This window comes from Teleopsis dalmanni, chromosome X (assembly GCF_002237135.1).
Source record: "Teleopsis dalmanni isolate 2A chromosome X, ASM223713v2, whole genome shotgun sequence".
Classification (NCBI taxonomy): Eukaryota; Metazoa; Arthropoda; class Insecta; order Diptera; family Diopsidae; genus Teleopsis; species Teleopsis dalmanni.
In genome coordinates this window covers 100,990,411-100,999,864 of record NC_051848.1, presented here as the reverse complement: position 1 = coordinate 100,999,864, position 9,454 = coordinate 100,990,411, and positions in this window count along the sequence as shown.

Genomic DNA, 9,454 nt, shown 5'->3' with positions numbered 1-9,454 from the left:
GAAAGTGTAAGAAGAGTGGGCAAGGGTTTGTTCGTTCGTTCGTTCAAACCAACCCTCATTTTAGAAATTCACAATTTGTTGATGATAGCGTAGACTATGACTCCAACTACGATTACGATTGCGACTATATAATTTAAGCAAAAGCAACGACTGCCACACAACGATAACAACAACACGAACAACTGCATTATGACGTTGTTCGTTACTCGCTGGAGAGATAATGACAACAATGATGGGCGACTATTGTTGTTGTTATTGCAAACCACCTATACGACAACGTCACGTTCACAATGTTAAACCAGATCTAATATACGACAAAACCCAAACAGAGCAGACATGTGATAAATGCAACAACAACAACGACAACAACAACAACAATGACAGCAACAATAGAAGCATGAGAATAATAAAAAAAAAGTAATGGTAAAAAGGAATATGAAAAATAGTAAAGTAAAAACTTTCACTTTTGCATACGATGGCAGCACTTTAGAATGCACACACTGCGGTAATGTGGTCCTTTTTCTTTTCTTTTCTTTTCTTTTCTTTTCTTCTCTTTTCTTTTCTATTTTTGTGTATGTGCTGGTGTGAGTAATTTTGGAAAGCTCTGTTATTGCAATGCAGCAAATGGTTTATGGCTCCTGGGATATTCGAAAATGCATGTCAAATGCAACGCTGTATGCAGTGTGCCTCTTTGCGTGTATCTCGTTACTTATTGTTGTTTATCACTGTATATATAGCGAGTAATTTGCTAATTGAAAATATGTAATGATATATGATATAGTATAAGATTTTTACTATTTATTATACATACTTGAAATTATATTTTTTCATATAAATGAAAATGGATATATTATTTCAAATTATTTGAACTTAATATAAATCATATTACTAATATTAAGCAAAATTTGATTTCTAAAATAAAGCTCAATCAAAAATTTTAATTCTAATTCTGTGCCTAAATTTTACTAAATTTGACCTAAATTTTCTATGCTTAAAAGTGCATTCCAATACGGTCAAATCACTTTAGGTTTTTTTTTTCATTTAAATAATGAACATTCATATTGAATGGGTACTCCTATTGAATTTAAACAAAATTTTATTATTAAATACATAATCAAATAATTAAAATTGCAATTTATACAATAATCACATTCAACAAATCTGATTCTAATTCTGTGCCTAAATCTTACTAAATTTTAGTTAATTTTCTATCTCTAAAAATGCATTTTAATGGGTGTACTTTTATAAAAAAGTACATTCAATTATAATTCACATAAAAAATAGAACATTTAACCGTATTGAATGGAATGTATTCTTACTGAATTGTATGTAAACAGAGATCAAGTCAGTTCATAGATATGAAGTCATTTTAATATTGGATCTTAACATGTCTATTTTGAAGTACAGTAAATTATCTTTTAGAACTAATGTCAAAACAATTGGTCTTATTTATAACAAAAGCTCTGTACTAAAATTTCCTTCCTTCTCAGCACCACGGTATCTATGCTGACGGGACACTGCGAAATAGGAAGGCATGCTATGAGACTGAGTCTACCTTATAATGATTTTTGTCGAGGTTGTAGCTCTGAGGATGAGGAGGAGACCGTGTTCCATCTTATGTGCCAGTGTCCTTCTTTAGCTAGAAGATGATTAAAAATCTTCAGATCCCCTTTTCTCATCGATCTGACTAAGATGTCAACATGTAATGTTAGGGACTTGGCCAAGTTTATAGAACTGTCAGGTTGGTTGTCCTTTACCTAATGAGGAAGTCGTTACCTTTTTCGACGTTGGCTGTATACTGATTTAAATCTATATACATAACAATGCTATTCTTGTGTTACCACAATGCGCCATCATTTGAGCTCAAGTAGGCTTTTTAGCAAAAACGCCGGCACTCCAACCTACCTAACCATCTAATGTTCGTTTGATGGTAGAACATTAGCTATATGCATTTGCATGAACATATCTACATACCAACTTAAATAACGGCATTAGTTTTACATGTGCTTCGGTGCACAATTTGGTGGGTAAACAAATTTAAAAAACGTTAACTTAATAAACGCATACACACTCACACACACACACATACACAAACACACACTGACCCGACGAACTTATAATTTTAGCAGTACAAACAAATTTTAGTTGCAAAAGCAACAAAGTAAACAACAGAGAAATGTTATTAAAGCAACAGTGAAAACAGTTAAAGCAGTACTAACGTTAGTTGCTATTGTTGTTGTTGCTGTTGTTGTTGTTGTAAACATGCGCACACATTTTGGGGAATGTTTTCGGAGCTTTACATAGTTTCCCTTCCTTTTGCTTACATTTTCTGCTTAACATATGCATTTTGTAACATTTTTCCTATGCAGCACCCAATTGTCTGTCTGTCTGTCTACGGCATGCATAATTAAATGCATTTCTTTGTTTGGTTTTTTTTATTATTGAGTTTTTTTTCGTATTTTTATTATTTGCTTTCTGGCAGTTAAGTTTAAAACTCTTTAAGAGAATTACAGTGAAGTACTTTACAGTAAAATACAGTAAAGTTAATTACCTGAAACTTATTTTGAAGCGTGTGACGCATTTTCGCCGTCTGTTGTTTTCGTGCTTCAAATATGCCGAAATGTTTGTATAGAAAGTTGTGAAAATGTTGTTGCATTTCTTTGTTAACAATAATTTAAATTATTTATTGTTGTTACTATTGTTTTAGTTAATTTATTCCAAAAAAAAATTTTTAAGTTTAAAGTGTAAATTACACTGCTCACGAATTTTGTTGTAAAATTGTCTGAATAAATCACTTAAACTTAAAATTTTACGTTTGGCCATCACAGATGTGAGTCGTCCTAGTTCGCTACTAGTAGCTACTGCCAGCCAGCCCACCAATCAGTAGCTTGCTGTTGCCAGTTTGAAGTGCGTTTAACTATGTCAATATCACGGTATATCTTGAACACTTCATCGTTCCAAATAATTCGATATTTGTTGCAAACGCATAAGAGGCCATAGACCTTCCGTAAAACTTTTTTTTCTCGAATACTACTTCTCATCACTGTTGGACAGTCAGCCAAGCTTTCTCAGCATAAAGCAAGACAGGTACGATAAAAGACTTGTGGAGCATGGTTTTATTTGTGAAGAGAAGGCTTTATTTCTCAATTGTCTACTTAACCCGAAGTACTGATATCTCTTGAAATGCATATAGACGAGTCAAACTATCTGCCTATTCATTACGTATATATTAGTTTTCTTAGCAATATTTTTAGGAAAGAATATTAAGAAGTCAATTTAAGTTATCAAGTGGTATTACAACAGATCTGTGTGCGTTCCAACAACTTTTGTGGCGAAACTATCATTATAATTATAATTACAATAATAACGACTATATCAGTCATTGCTGTAAGTTCATAGCTAACATATACTAAGTTATACTGAGTTATAATGTAATAGGTATAATTCCATTATCATTATCGTAATAAATAAATGATAATTGCAGTTAATAAGAAACGACTTAAGCGCACTACACACGATCAGTGTGCACCTTGCCTTATGCAGTTCATATATTCATTCGTACAACTTCCAAAAACAACAACAATAAAGTATTTTATGCTAAAAATAAATAAAACATACAAGAGAATACAAAAAATCATACAAAAAAGCACAGTAAGTATTTTTTTTTCGATATCAAAACAATAGACGGCCCGGCATAAAGTAAAAAATAAAAATTTCGGAATAAAAAAAATGCACATCAAAACTACGGAGTTAACAAAAAAAAAAAACAAAATTACCATGAAATTGAATTGCTACTTTGAAGTGCAGTTATGCAAAAACAACAACCAAGCCGGAAAAAATATACAATATGAAAGCTACAATGACGTCGCCTTTAGTCTCGCCGTGGCAAGGCCGGCAGTAGAGGCATGAATGTTTCAAATATGCCATAGAATTCTTGCTCTGCATATTCGCCTGTTGCCTGATACTCGTTAGAACCAACGAGCAATACACATACATATGTAAAACATTGCTGCAATAACGAGTAGCCGTGTGTGGGCTACAATAATTTTAATGGCAAAACAGGCGACTTTTTTTCTGTCTCAACTATAGGACTAATTAGAAATGCAGGCAAAGACCTCAGAGTATGATTTTTTTGATGTACGGAAACTTAATTTTTACAATTGAATAACTAATAAAAATTTTCGACTGACCAAGGAACAGAATTTAATAAGAAATGCTTTCCCTTTTTTATTACCTAATTCATTTATTTGCAATCTATAACAGAAATCTATAATAATAAAAATATTTTGTTGTTTCTTCAACAAAACTCTATACTAGCTGAAGAACACCGGTATCAATAGAAAGTGAAATTAAAAAAAAAAATTATCTTAAATAAGCCTGTAACAACTCAAGAAATAGTCAGAACGATATAGTGCTATAGATGGCGGTTGAATGGAATTCGTAAGGATCTCAACAGACACCGTAATTGTCATTGAGTATAAATATGTGCTAAACACATATTTAAGAATAATAAAAAAGTTTTTAAAAATAATAAAAATGTTATTAAAATAAAATAAAAAGAATATTTTTAAAAATAATAAATAATTTTTAATTTTTTTTTAATTTTTTTAAAAAAATAAATTTTAAGAAATAAAAATAAAGTAAAAAGAATGTTTTTAAAAATAACAACTAATAAATTTTCAAAATTGTTTTTAAAATAAAATAATTTGAAATAAATAATTTTTAAAAATAAATAATTTTTTATGAACATTTTTTTTGGGCGGTGGGTGTGTCAGTGGGGCGATTAACACGAAGTTTTTTGAACCTTAACAATATAGTACAAGTATTTTTTATCTCAGACCTTGGTTTTTTACCTATAATAGTTTTTGAGATATTCAAAAAAATGGAAAAGTTAATCATGTTTGGTGGAGTTCCGGTAAGCCGATTGGGCTCAAATTACTTTCAGCCTATAATTAATAAAATTTTTATTAAGATCGCTATCGGTTTCGAAACAACAAATTTTATTTGTCTAATTACAATTCTACTACATTGTGCGATACAACGCATAAGAACTTTTCAACTTCCTTAATTAAAAATAAATTCAATTTCATTATTTTTTTGTTTTTTATTTTTATTTAAATAATTATGTAAAAAATATTAATTAAATATAATTTTTACGTAATTAACAACTATGAGCAAAACTTTTTTAAGTTTCTTAGTTAATGACTAATGCAAATTCTTTTGGAAAAGCTTTTCAAAGCAACATTCTTCCCCTTAGATGCGCCGAAGCCACATGTACATATGTATGTGCATATGTATGCGCAATAAAAATAAAATGCTTTTTATAGTTTCTTTTTTCTTAAATCTTTAATAAAATGGACGACGGACATTTCTAAATACAAATTAGATTGAGAGAATAGTCTAAATACAAGTAGATATACTCACGCTTTAGTAGATTGATTTATTATATTACTATTTTTATTGTTATTACATGTTATTGTAATTGTGATTGTATCAATAAAAAGATTTATTTAAAAAGGAAAGAAGTTTTTTTTGTGCTTTTAAGTATTTTGTAGCTAAAATTTTGTTTTTTTACCATGATAGGTAGAAATACCATGATCGTATTTAAGATATTCAAAACAGTGGAAAAATTGACGATGTTAGAGCACAAATTTGAAGTAGTTACGGGAAACCGATTGGGTTTAAAATACAATAAGTGTATCTCAAAAACTAAGTTCTTGAAATAGACTAGGTTCTTGAATTATGATTATATTTAATGGATCATCTCATAATAAAAATATCTCAAGAACTATATCGTGGAACAGAGCTAATATCGCTACTGATTCTGAATTTCTTTTAATTTTATGTTAATTTTTTTTAAATAATTTATAATTCTAAATTATTAAAAATGAAATACATATATTTTACGCTGTTTAAAAATTATTTATATTTTAACATTAAAAAAATTCATTTTTCCTTTCCAAATATTTGTTGCGTAGGTGAAATAAAATATAATAAATTAACAAATTTTTAAATTTTTTTTAGTTAATTATAATTAATTTCCTTAAATTCAATTAAAATTTTAGCTTTAAAATATTCCAACGATCGATCGATCAGTAATGACAATTAAAAAACGCATAACCAAAACTTTTGCATTCAAAAAATATTACTCTAAAAAGCTTTCGCAAAAAAGCTTTCTGACTTTCTGAAGTCTTTAGAATACAAACTGTCAGTAAATGTGTGCATGTGTGTGCATGTGTGTGAGAGAGGAAAAAATATATTACCAAAAATAATTCGAATTATTTTTTCTCTGGCCTATCAGCAACAGCAACGATAATAGAACAGAAATAACAACAAATCAAAAGTGCAAAACCAAAACAAAAATATTTGTGTTATATGAGCGAGCAAAAGCTTTGATCATCAATGCAAAAATTAGGCGTCGTGCATATGTAAATGTGCGTTGATATGTTCTTTTATATGCGCAAAGAGTGAGTAACAGCGACTGCGAGTATGTATGTATATATTTTGAAAGTTAAGTAAGGCATTGCAGGCACGTGTGCGTATACGTAATATATTTCTTTTTTTATTTTGATTTTGTTTTTGCTACTGCGTGTATATGTATTTGTATGCATTAACTTTAAGTTAGTGTGTGAGTGTGCGTGTGCGTGTGCGTCTTGTTTTATTTTTTGATTCTATTTTTTTACATGAAACGCATACGATTACGAATACAAATACGAATACGAATGCGAAAACGAATACTTGAGCAAGTTACGCACTTGTAGTTATATTATTATTATTATTATTATTGATATAAAAATGCTTCTTGTAGTTTTTGTATTTCCATTTCATTAAAAAAAACAGCAAAGCATAGCAAAGCAACCTTGTATTTGCAGTTGCTGCTTTTTGCTATTGATTGTTATTGTTGTTATTGTTGTTATTGTTGTTCATTAATATTTACTTGATTTTGTTGCTGTTGTTTTAATTTTGCTATGCGTAGACTTGTAAAATACTTAAAATAAAAAAAAACTTGCTGCTAAACATAAGAGCTGTTGTGTTCTTTTAAATATAGTATATATGTATGTATATATTTATATACATATATATAGTTTTTGATTTCATTAGATAGACAGACGGGTCTGCAGACGTACGCATTACGGACAAAGAGATAAAGTACACACTTTAAATTATGTTGTGTATGTTCAAGGTTTTTTTTTTGTTTTTTAAACAGACAAATTACATATAAATACATATATATATTAATAGATATGCACATATAAATAATATTAGAAAAATAATATTTATATAAAATTGAAGTCTTGCTTGTATTTACACGTATGAGAGCCAAAATAAACATACCTACACATACATACACACATATATGTACGTGTTCATATATATATATGTATATAAATTTTTATTAATTTTTAAATGTTGTTGCTGTGCACGCACTTTTGTTTCTGTAATTAATGCTGCCGTTTTGTAGGTTGCTCGCTTGCCCCCTAGCTGCGCTGCCCTACTTACCCCTGATTATTGGGCTAGCCAGCCTATTGTGGATTGAGCCAATTTAATTGTAGGCTCAATAATAATTTAATGCGCGCGCTGCGCTGCGCTACTTTTATGCGCAGTCTGTTGAGCATTATTTTTTTCGGCTTTTTTTTCTTTTTGTAGTTTTGTTGTAGTTTTTGTACTTAAAGTTTATTTTTACATTTTGTTGGCTGACACAATCAACGCGATACGCGCAAAATTTGCGTAGCATGCGTTGGCTGATTAGTAATAATTTTTATTAATTTGTGCTTTTTTTGTATTTTTTTTTTGTGCACTTGCATTTGTGTGCGTTTTTTGTAAGTTTTTTTGTATGTATGTAATGTTAGAAAAAAAAATCTATTTAGTTATTTTGAACATTTTTTTCTATGGCCTCATGATGTGATAACAATTCAAATAAATTTCTGGCGTTTATAAATAATTGTTGCTTTTCATGTAATTTTGTTAATTGTGCTTTTTTTTAATGATTGCTCTTGACTTATGAATGTTGTAGTTAGTTATATTATATATAATTGTCATTAATATTCCTACTGTAATAGAAAAAGTTAATTTTATAATATAAATATATGTTATAATATTACATTTAATATGGTTTCAAATTGAACAATTTCAAAAAAATTTATTTAAAAAAGAGAAAAAAAAATTAAATTTAAAAAAAATGTGTAAATAATATAAAACAAAATAAAAGTAAACTGAAAATTAATTTTAAGTTATTTTTTTATACTATTCACTTAAAAAAATTTCGTACATACAAACTGGTTTTATTGGTGCAAAATACAACATCGTTGTTGCTGTTAATTTACTTTGTTCCTTGGTTTTGACAATTATTATTCCATAATTTACATTTAGAAACAATTTTGTACTTTATAAGTATACAAGACAACATCGTTATTATTGTAAAGTTATTATTTTTCTTCGTCTTGATAAATATTATTTCATACTATTCATTTGAAAGAGTTTTCTACATACAAACAGGCTTCATTGGTATACAAATTAACATCGATGTTGTTGCAAACTTATTGTTTTTCTTAGTTTTGACAATTATTATTTCATACTACTTACTTAAAAAAATTTTGTACTGACACATGGAACAACATCGTTGTTGTTGCAATATTACACTCATCCTTTTGTACCTAATTTTTGCATTTACATTGTTGCAACGCTACGGGATTATTGGTTAAAATCGAAAAATTTTCAAAGTAAGCTAGCAGACTTTTAAAAGCACGTCATTTCATTTTATCAACTGTACTGTCTAATTGAATCAAAAATATAGAAAGGACACTTAGTGTATCATGGACACTTGTATTTCCTGGTAAAGTTTTTATTCTGTATTATAAATAGATATCAACGCTACCGGTTGCACTGCCAGAATTGACAAAATTGTAAAAAGTATTTTATTGCCGAAAAAAAAATTCCATCACTGTTCCATAACTATTACGAAACTTCAGTAGAGCTTATTGCTACAAACACCCACAATTAATCATCGATGTATATTTAAATATATGTGGGCTTCAGTACTGCAGTCTTTCTAGTGATAAAAGTCTGATAATCGAGTAATATGGTGACAATGCAAAGCGACAACAATAAAATCAACAAATAATTGATCAACAATAATTGATTTACTTTCGATTGTTACAACAAATAATTAAAGTATTTTTTATGATATATTTTTAGAATTTCACTTTTCAGTTTCATTAAGAAAATAGATGACCTGAAATTGATTTAGAAAAAAATGTCTTAAAATGCATTTATCTCATCTAGCTAGCTAGCAACATCAGCAAAGAAGCAGTGCGATAATGCTTATAGAACTCTTTTTCGAGAATACTAATACTGAGGAGCTATTAGGATATGATAATAAAAGACTAGTAAAAAAATCACAGAAAATAAATCAAAAATATTTTTTGTTCTTCATTTTTTAAAGATTAATTATATA